We start from the raw sequence: 11,169 nt of genomic DNA, 5'->3' as shown, positions 1-11,169 counted from the left end.
CGGGCCCCGATTAGTAGGTGGCAGGGCAGCTTGCGCTGTCTCTGCCTGGGGCGTGGGTGGTTCCGCTGAAGGCCCGGTAACCGTTGCCTCAGCAGCCGCCGAAGGTTGGTGCGGCGCTACGCCCCGTCGCACCACATCGGCGAAGTTATTTCTTCCATTGAAGAGGAATGTGTTTGTTAGTGCGATGCGCCTTATGGCTTCTATGAATGAAATGTTTTCTTTGGTTTTCAGTGTGATGATTTCTTTTTCTTTTTTCCAGGACGGACACGCCCTGGAGTACGCGGCATGTTCTCCTTCGCAGTTTACGCAGCGCGCTGCACCGTTACAGTTTTCAGTAGCATGTTCTTTTGAAGCACATTTTGCGCAAGTTTTGCGGCCTCGGCAACTATTTGAGCCATGGCCGAACCTCTGACAATTGAAGCACCTGCGGGGGTTGGGAATGTAAGGCCTTACATCTATCTTCAAGTATCCGACTTCTATTTGTTCAGGGAGTGTGTTGCTGTTGAAGGTGAGGATCAGGTGTTTCGTGTCAATTTCTTTGTTGTCCTTCCGGATTTTGATCCGGTGAACGTCTATGACATCTTGGTCAGTGAGCTCTTCAAGCATTTCTTGTTCTGTTAAGTGTACGAAGTCGATTTCTGATATTACACCGCGGACAGTGTTGAGGGATCGGTGGGATGAAACAGAGACAGGGATGTCCCCAATGGACGCAAGGTTTGACAGTTTGGTGTATTGCACGTTGTCTCGAAGTTCGAGCAGCAAATCGCCACTAGACATTTTTGAAAGCTTGTAGCCAGGGCCGAGGGCTTCTGTCAAGGACTTGGATACTGTGAATGGGGACAAGATTCTTGCTGGCTTTTCTTGTACTTCGCTATGTATTACATGATATTTTGGGAAGGTAACTTTCCTTTTCTGGAAAAATTCACTTGCTTCGGTCCGCCCTCTTTTATAAGAGGGGCGATCATTTTGGGGGAAAGGAGGAGCCATAGGAGAAAAATGTATTGTTCAGCCACGGTGCCAGCCGCCCACCATGGAGCCCAACGAGGGGACGCGACAGGAACATGCGAACAAGTCCAGCACACGCCAGCTGTACATCGAGACTATAACTTAATACGAAATAACCAAGGTAGGTTAGCCCCACAAGGTTAACCCTTGCCACCTACGAAAAATTGAAGTGAATAGAAGATACAAGGAGACAGGACAGGTGTGAAAGAAGAGGGTAAAGAAAAAGCGTGTGGAGGAAGAAGACAGGAAAAGGCGACTGCCGATTTCCCCCGGGTGGGTCAGTCCGGGGGTGCCGTCTATGTGAAGCCGAGGCCGAAGAGGTGTGTTGCCTACGCCGGGGGGCCTTAAAGGTCCAAACACCCAGCATCGGCTCAACCCCCAGGATCCCCTTCTCCCCAGACACGGCTAAGCCGCGCACGGCTACACGCGGGAGGGTCCAGCCCACGTGTGCTCGGGTCCGTGGTGTCGCAACACACCAAACGCCTGCTGACGCAGACGCCCCTGCGGGGAGACGATTTGTTTCGGCGGCACTTTCGCCTGAAGAAATTGTGCGGTGGCTGTGCGACGAAGTGGCGGAGGAACCCGGAGGCGTAAAAACAACAGCGCTGTCGTTGGAGCGACAAGTGTTGTGCGCGTTGCCATTTTTCGCAACGGACAGCTTCCAAGCCTCGGTAGGGAGCGAGGAGACGATCGGCGTGACCCAGCCTGCGGTCAGCAAGTGTGTGAGACGCGTGGCGGTGGCAATCGTCCACGCCGGGGCCCGCAACAAGTGGGTCCATTTCCCGAGGACGTCGAGAAGGCGGCCGTGAAGGAAGGGTTCCTTCGACGCGGCTCCATTCCCGGCGTCATCGGATGCGTGGACGGCAGCCTTATAGCCATCATCGCACCGAAGGGCGAGCAGAAGGCGGCATTCATGTGCCGCAAAGGCTAGTACGCCCTCTACACAATATTCGTAAGTATCTTAATGTTTGTCTAATTTGCACGTCATAGCAACGCGTGGCTTATCTGTGCGCGCTCTCGTCACATCTGCGACGCAGGCATGCGGATCCTCGCTGTCGACGCTCTGCGACCGGGGTCAGACCACGACGCCCACGTCTGGAGAACGTGGTTGCGTCGTCGGTTCCAGGAGCGGCATATTGCCAAGGCCGGCGAACACCTCCTCGGTGAGCAGCGGGATAAGTTTGTACGGTTGCAATTCTGGCAGCATGGAGTAAAGCTTGGCGTGCTTGCGCCGTAAGAGAATATTGAAGCCCGAACCCCTTATGTTATATGGGTTATTAAGTATAGGCGAGATGTAGTAATTTTTCAGTGGTAGCGGCGCGAAACAAAGTGACAACACACCTGCGCTGTACTTTAATTTTTAATATGAGTGTACACTGCACGTGTTGTCACATTCTTTTTTACACTGATAGTCATTTATGACTGAAGACCACACAACTCGCACAAAGAACTGCCTTGCTGCAAAAAGGAATAGGAATAGGAAATGATATATCCCACCTATTGTTATTTGTGATCACAGCTGCATCAGGTGCTCAGCCTGTATATTCATTTATTGCAGCGTTTCTGTAGTAGGTGCATGTTACATGACCCATGCTTCGTTTACTCATCTTTGTGCAGAAGATTTCATGCCATTTCTTAAGATGATGTAGGTGACAGCGGCTACGCCCTGGAATCATGGCTCCTGACTCCAGTCCCAGGCCAACCCCCCATGCACCCTGCTGACAACATTGCACATGCTGCCGAGCGGTCCGTAGTGGAGCGGTGCATTGGGCTTCTGCAGAGCCGCTTCCGCTGCCTTCAACGGTACCGCGCCCTCCACTACGAACCAGACCGTCCTGCCAACATCGTTGCACCACGTGAAGTGTTGCACAACTTGTATCTTGATGAAGGTGACGTGTCTGATGATGTCAGTGATGACAGCAGCAAAAGCAGCAGTGACGATGAAAATGGCAACCTCTCCCCACAGCGTTCCCCGAGTGAGGGCAGTACGCATGATGTATTTGAAACGCTGTGCTGCCCGGGATAATGTTATTAGCTCGTTTGGCACGACTCCGTAGCAGCACCAGCGCTACCTGCAAAGGGTGCGAAGGTGGCTGCGTCGACAGCAGCAGTAAACACGTGCCTGACACTGCAGGCAGGTGTTTGTGACTGCTGTCTACACACCTAATAGAGAGCAGGAACCAATGTGAAGAAATGTGCGCAATTAATGGATAGCGTGCTGTTTTTTTATCGAATCTGCTTAATCAAACATTTTCACGTGTCCTCTGCCAGTGACCTATCACTACCGGAGATGATTGCATCATTACACTGTGACACTACATGAGAGCATTTCATTTAGTACCTGTGGATGAAACGCTTCGTGTTCATCAACAGAATGTTGTGGTCACTTCTCTGGGCAGCTGGGGTTTGCCAAATGATTTGCTGCTGCTGTTGCTTCTGTCATCTTGATGCATTTCGCTGCTGGCATCACCGACACTGTCACCGCCATCTGCACTGTGCATGGGAGGATATCGGTCTTCGTCTCATCGCTTCCTATTTGAGCTGCAGCAAAGCACAACAGTTCTCGCGCCACCATGTGTATGTTCTCACGCACCTTGTAGGCCCTGCGCTGTTTTGCCACACAGCCACCGCGCAGTTGCTTGACAAAAGTCCAAGTTATGCCGAAAACGATCGCTTGGCATGTCAAGCGCATTATTCTCCCTTTGGAGAGTGTACATACATACGTAAATAGTTCCGAAATTCAAGGTAGCCGAATTGTAAATATTCATTTCAAGTGCCAGTTGCATTGCTGAAAATCGTTTAGTTATATCTGCAGTGTAAATAAAACCATGTGATACATCTTCAATGCCATCTTTCATCAAAACAAATGACAGAGAAGTACACAGAGCATGCCTTCATGGCGACAAAATAGCTGTGTGATGTTGACTACATGGGACCCAGTACACTACCAAGGGCCATTGGCTGACGCTAAATCGCATAAATACGACACGAGCATAATGTTTTCATGAACTCGCGCACAACCATTTAGCTTCGTCCAGCAACTTCACAGCAAGAAAGATGTGTCTTGTCTATTACGTAGTCAACATGTTTCTAGCACTACATAGTTTCTTTTCAATGACTAGTGCCGTAATAAGATCACAATATAAAACAGCCGTCACATGCTTTTAAAGAACGACAAATGAGAAAATGTTTGGCACTTCAACGGTATTTCATAAAACGGCTGCAAGAGCAGCCTGGCAGTGAATGTCAAAGTAGTGGCCACATCGATGGCTCCGTTAGGTATGTCACAAACTGTGCTCAACTACAATGGGCAGTGGATTGTATTGCTATCATAGGTAAGGACACCTGAAATATCACAATAACTATCACAAGTAACAGGTGCTTGGAGTTAAAAAAAATTCCAATTCGGCCACTTTGCCTTCCGTAGGCACGAAAGGTTTGACATTGCAAACATGACATACATATGGCATGAAAATTCAATTCCAGTTATTAGAGCATTCTAGTTAAGTGCACCTGTATGTGTGCGAGACAATGTCGAAGTTGCCGTCAAAGTGATTGCATAGTGTATGTCTTCTTTGGAAAAACGGTGCACATTGAAACATCAAAAACAGCAAAACAAACGTGAACACCTAACGAAAATATTGAAAAGATTCTACATAATTTATAACGCCTCACTTGGGCAAACTTGCACTGCAAGTAAAAATACACATGAAAGGAAATCACCTTCCGAAAAAAATGCTTAGGGACAGAAATGTACGGAAAACAGTCATATCATCCCTTTAGTGCTACATACCCAAAAAAAACATGCATTCGTGTTTCAAGTGACATCACAGCACTATAAGTTTTCGCTGCCATGGTCACGCATGACCTGCACATGATTTCAAAAGGCTGGCTACAACTCGTCACAACAGCTCGTGAGTACGTATGGGCACCACCCCCAAATGCTGCAGCTGTGATTTGAACCGAAAGATAGCCAACACTTGTACCTGCTAGCACTAAAGAATGATATGGGGGGTGGGGGAAAAAAAACTCCCTCATGGCTGAGGCGGCTCGCGGAGGCCATGAGCCTGGGCTGCCAGGAGCTGGCGCAGCGAGGTCGCGATGAGGCCAGTGGCCTCTCGCAAACCACGCATCTCTACTGCCAGCTGCTGCTGGACTACCAGGGAAGCCCTCAGCTCCTCAACCAGCTGCTTATGATGCTGCGAAACAAATTCACTTCAGCTACAGGTTATGCAATGTAAATGTTTGATTCGCACTGTTTGCAAGTGTTACAATTTCAGCAAGTAACTCTTGAGGGCTGCGATATCATATACATATGACATGAGAAATGGCCGTGCAAACTGATATGGTATGTTATATTAAGAACATGCGAAACGTAGCAGATCCTACCAAGCTGCCTCTGCCTGTCAGAAGACAGTATTGGTGACTAGTTGAATTGTTATACAAAAGGTGAACATGCTGGGGTGATACATGCAACCATAGAAATGTTTTGTAAGTTGCTATATGTTAAAGAACACCTCAAAGGAGATGTATAAACGTGCATGAGCCAATGAGCCCAATGACTACAGATGCCATTACCATGCGCACTAATCCCCTCTAAAACATGACCTCGCCAAGTTGTACGTACCTGCCTATTTTGCTGCAGTAGCAGCGGGTGGAAATTGGCGGCCTACGCGTTAGCTGCCTCGACCAGCTGCCCCTGCTGCGCATACTCGGCTGCTGCCCTACAGGCCGAATTTTCCAGAGGCTGTTGGCGGGGTGGCCTGCGGGGCTGCTGCCGAATTGCTGGTCCTGAAAAATAAAATCAGTAAACAGGATAAAAAAGAACTTGCTCCATCCTGCGTAGAGATTTTACTGGTTCATTATCAGGTGGAAGCCCAGAAAAATAATTCCAGCAACAAACCGCTCACAAAATAAACAGTAAATTTGCACAAACAAGAAGGCACTACATCATTACAAAATGCTACACTGAGAGTCATTTCAGCTTGTAGCTACACAAGCTGCGTTTCAAATGGTGTTAATAGTCGAACAGAATATTGTTCCATTTTGCAGTGACATTTAGGCAGGCACTTTTTCTTTGCCATGTAAATAATATAAATACATAATTTCTGTTTAAAAGGTCTCAACAGATACTGATTTGTTGCTTTAAGTGATGTGTTCGTAATGCAATAGCTGCTGAAGTGCCTTACGTGCAGTGCCGCTTGTGCCCAGCTCGATTCCAATGGAAACGTGGGCAGCTGCTGGTGGGGCAGGGGGCACTTGGACATTAGGCTCCACCTCACTGGAGGTGTCCTGCTGGAACAATAAAGTACAGGACATAATGTGATTAAGTTCCATCAACTGGTTGCAATGTCTATTTCACTTATAGTTTTTCAATTCCTACAGAAAATTCTTAATGCAGCATGTGGCGTACTAGTGACTTAGAGCTTTGACAACTCGTTGCTAATGCTATACGGATTAACGAGCCATGCAATCCATCTCAAGGTGTTTTTTAAGAGCATTGTTTTAACAGCAGTGGGGCAGCATTTCCATTCTTGAAAAGTACGGATATCATGTGCTGGCATGTGTGCTGAATTGTAAGGAAACACACAGAAGCACACAACGGCAAAATATTCACCACCACCGAACGGTGTAGCTGCCCTAAATCGGTACACACAGCAACGAAAATTGCTAATACGCACCTCGGCGTCATCGCCGAAAAAGTCCGCATGAGCGGAAGCTGGGCCGGTTCGCCCAGGCACTGTTAAAGACCACCTTCGATTTAAATCAGGACCTACATTCGGAGATAGTTTCGATCGTTTATAGAAAACGTTTACTTACCAGCTATCTGTTAAGATGCCTTCCAACCTTCATCGATTCTCGCGTATCCGATGTGAATAAAAGCAAAAGTGAACACCATGCGATCACCGCAGATGTTCATATGCTACTGCTAAGTCATTAAGCACAAGAAAGAATGATGTGTTTACTCACCGAGCACTACGCTTTCACAGTCTCCATGATGTTCACAGCTTCCAAAATTCTTCTCGGGCGAAAGTACATCTCGGACGCCGAGGTTTCATCTAATCGGGCAGCATTACGGGCAAAAATACACTAAGTGCAGCCCATAGAACCGATCAGCTGTTTTCATGTAGCCGCTATCTTACGTGTGCGTAGCGAAATGGATTGCATGCGGAATTGGCACATGTGTGGCTGACTCAAAAAATTAAAATATTTGTATTTACTTTCAAGCGCGCTTCAACTTATCTTGCGTCAAAAGATTACAAATCAATGTTACTCTCACGACATACAATTGTTCTTTTATTAGGCGTTTATATCTAAATGTTAGTTGCTATACGGTCCCTTTGCAAGTAAAAAACTAGCAAAACATGCTTCCGGCAACGATGGAGACTGCTGATTGAGCAGATTCAAAAACGTCGCAGGTTCCCGCCCCCATACGCAGAAACAGTCGCGTCATTTTGACGTCCGGAGTTTGAAATACTTTTCGTTTGGAATAGAGTTGTGTCGTCGCGCCCCAGCAGCTCTTGTAGGTCGCGTACTACTAGAAGAGTTGATAGTCTTGCGATGGCGTGTTGCATTTGCTGCGCAAGAATTAATATGGCATTCAAAAGCAAAGAATGTTTAAGTGTAAGGAAACAGTATTCATATAATTAACTTTTTAGCTTGGTGTACTGGCAAATAATGTCGCCAGTGCGATTATTGATAAAGATTATTATTTGTTAATAAAGTTGATGGTGTCCTAACTTTCATTTCTAGAAAATAAGTTAGCTGGTGTATTTTCTTTCAGCATCGCCATTTGTTGGGCGTGCTGGTAAACTGAAAGCATTTTAGGGCCAGCAAACAAGGACGGAAGGGAGACCCTTCGGTCGATTTTTTATGTAAGGAGACGTCTTTTTTGGATGGTTAAGATTTCGATGAGGTGGCGCCACTGTGCATGGGTTATATAGGTGTATTTCCTGAAAATCAAGTTGCTGAAGTTGGCGCATTGTGGTGTCGTCTCCCTTCCGTCCTTGTTTGCTGGCGCTAAATATGCTTTCTGTATTTTCTTGTTCTTTCTAGGGCGAAGTTCAAGGAGTCTGTGCTGAATGAATTTGATAGCAATAATGACCCCATTCATCTTTGGTGGAAAAATGGAGTTGAAGACACAGAAGCACTCTGTGTTGTCTGCAATTGCACTATTTATTGCTCAGAACACGGTATTGGTGCAGTAAAATGATATGCGACAATGAAGAAGCACATCCATGCGACTGCAAAGAACAGAGAGAAAAATAGAAACCTCCAGCCTTCTAAATTGGTGCAAGCGGCTTTGAACTTTTCACCGGGAGCATCTAGCACCTCTTTACAAGATCGTTTGCAAGAACGAAGCAATTTTTGCGATGTCTATCACAACCAAGTGCATCCCATTTTCATGGGGCAACACCTCAATGGAAATCTACCACACAATGCTCCCAGACAGCAGTGTTACCAAGTGTTACCAGTGTTACTTCAGATGTGGCAGGTCAAAGCTGTCACGCATTGTGTCTGATGGACTAGGCTCATATTTCAAGTCAGAAGTGGTGAATGAACTGTCATCCGGGTGTTTTCTATTCTATCATGCTGGATGAAACTCCGAAACCTGACCAGGAAGTGCACCACGTTGATGTGCCTGTAAGGTTCTTCTCTGAAGCAGAACAGCATGTTATCGCGGAACATGTCCAGTCAAATAATCTTGGACGGGCCACTGCTGAAATCCTTCTCGGCTGTGTAGAAGATGCACTTTGTTCAGCTGCCACGACAGGGCATCATTTGTTTCTACAGTGACGGTCCTAACGTCATGAAGAGTGTCAGAAGAAAGCTAGAACAGCATCTGACATCAAGCATTGCCGACGTCGGTCACTGCAGTTTACACAAAGTCCACAATGCTTTTCCAAAGGGCTTAGATGTTTTGGATCTGATGTAAAAGACGTGGTAAGAAATGTTTACTATTACTTCAAATCTGTGCGCTCAGAGCTATTCCGAGAAAGCCAGGAAATCCTAGGTAGTGTTTTTGCGACATGTGTCGAACAGGTGGCTAACTTTACAAGAATCACTGTGCCGTATTCAGGAGCAGTATGATGCCATTAAGCACTACTTCGAAAAAGCAAACAAGACTGGCCAGCGGTCTGCCACCCAAAGTCTTCATAACAAACTGTCTGTGACATTCTCTTAGAAACCACTCTGCTACGATACTTCTCCTGAAGAACAGTCCTGAGCTATTCACTGGCTTTCAGAAGCTGTTTCAGAAACAAGAACCACTTTTGGAGAGTCTTCATGCGTAATTGTTATTAGTTCAGCGAATTCTTAGCCGCTTCTTACCAAGAGTAAGCCTACCAGGGCAGGCACGTACCCAAGGGGGAGGGGGCCCGGCCTCCCCCCGCCAAATTAGGACCCATGCCCTCCCCTCTCCGCCCACGCCACCACTTCTGACACACAATCCTAAAGCACCGCCAAATCAATGTTGAGACTTGACAGCTATTCGGCGGTCAACATTTTGTTGCCTTTTTCACTCCTTTTGGATGGCGGTAGTTATCGGCGTCTCCTGGGATGTGAAGGCCAGTTTCCTCACCAATTCGGTGCCCGCGCGATTAACTCGAGATGCATTCAGTTGTCGCCGTCTATTCAACCGTCACGCACATCGTTGTTGCTTCGTTAGTTCAATCTTCTTCGTCTAGACTGATCCAGGGACTAGGAAAGGGATTCAGCTAGTGGTTAGCTGGTCTGTACGCAGGTGTAACGAGCTGCGGCCAGAGAAAATGCCAATTGCGTTTAACTTTTCTTTTTATTTCATAATTTCCTCGAGTGACAGCTCGCCGCGACGCCGACAGCTTCTCAGAACCATGTACCCGTGATATGGGTCAGATAAGGTGGAAAATAAAATAATGCGAGACAGCGTCAATCATCAAACCCTGCAATAACCCTTAAACTCATAGGCAATATGACTGTCACCCATTAAACGCGTCTGGTTCTTCCCTCATTGTACAGCACTTTTCGTGCAAAATTGAGAACTAGGAACAAGAGTCGCAAGGATTTGAGAAATTAAGCGATCTACTAAGGGAGTGAGCCGAGACAACAGCCAAACAGGAAGGAAAAGCGGAAATTAACAAATTTAGCTATTGTTTATGAAAATATTTATGGATCAACATCTCTTTATTTAAAAAGGAAACAAAGAAAACGCCGCCGGAAGTGGAGGACAATTCCGTGCGTTCTGAATGACGCTTCTCCAGTTATCCAGGGTGTCTACCAAGTTGACATTTCGAAATTCCCTGAGTTTTCCAGGTTTTCCCCGAGTGCCTGCAAAATTCCCTGAGTGACACAGAACTGTTTTACGTGAAGAAAGGCTGACACTATGTCGCACGGTGCCGTCACTCTCTAGTAAGCATGCTAAGAAATCACTTAATCCAGTTTGAATAGTAAAGAGTGTCATTTATTTTATATTTAAAAAATCTGTACCGAGGGGTTAGTAAAATGCACAGTGAATAAGATAACTTTGAAAAAATGGTAAAACTCATTGCAAATCGAGTGGAACATTCTTAACTATGAATAAAAATGAGATGCATACATAAACAAATATTTTCGAATATCCACTTCAGTCACCAATTATGATGAACTGTGGATACATATGTGTGAAACGTATGTGGTGCTTGAGACTCCACTGAAAGCAAATCAAGATGATAGAATGACTTGAGCATTTTATGAATCATTATAGAGTAACTAAATATTTGAATATTGTACAGTCAGTCTTGCTACGCTTCTTCATAAAAAGGATTAAATCCCCCGCTCGAACTACATGCACAAGTTATTCATTAGCCTCAAGCATTTCAAGAAAGAAAAAAAATTATATATTTCAAGGTTGCTACAGACATACCCTACCTCAAGTGTCACGTAAAACATGGTAGTGCCTTCCCCAAAGCGATACTCTGCAATGATGCATATCACTCAAAAGGAAAATGGAAGTAATTTAGGTTAACACAGGTTCAATTTGCCGTAAGCGGTTCATGCTCTATTCCTTGCTACCACTGCACAGAAATGGCAAAAATAGGTCGCTTCTACAAATGTGCACGCCGTGACTGAAGGTGACCTGAGCTACTTTGTCAACTTCAACTCTCCTGACATACTCTCAGCCCACGCACACCTCAGTGTTGCATTTCA

General features: G+C 46.1%; 1 pseudogene; it reads left to right on the top strand.

Moving 5' to 3' along the window:
• The first annotated feature begins 7,000 nt into the window (after positions 1-7,000).
• On the top strand, positions 7,001-10,029 carry LOC142570661 (uncharacterized; annotated as a pseudogene).
• Positions 10,030-11,169: the final 1,140 nt, after the last annotated feature.

The sequence above is a fragment of the Dermacentor variabilis genome, chromosome 2 (genome assembly GCF_050947875.1).
Source record: "Dermacentor variabilis isolate Ectoservices chromosome 2, ASM5094787v1, whole genome shotgun sequence".
In the NCBI taxonomy this organism is placed as follows: domain Eukaryota; kingdom Metazoa; phylum Arthropoda; class Arachnida; order Ixodida; family Ixodidae; genus Dermacentor; species Dermacentor variabilis.
Note: the sequence above shows the minus strand (reverse complement) of the source record. Positions and strands in the feature narration are given on the sequence as shown.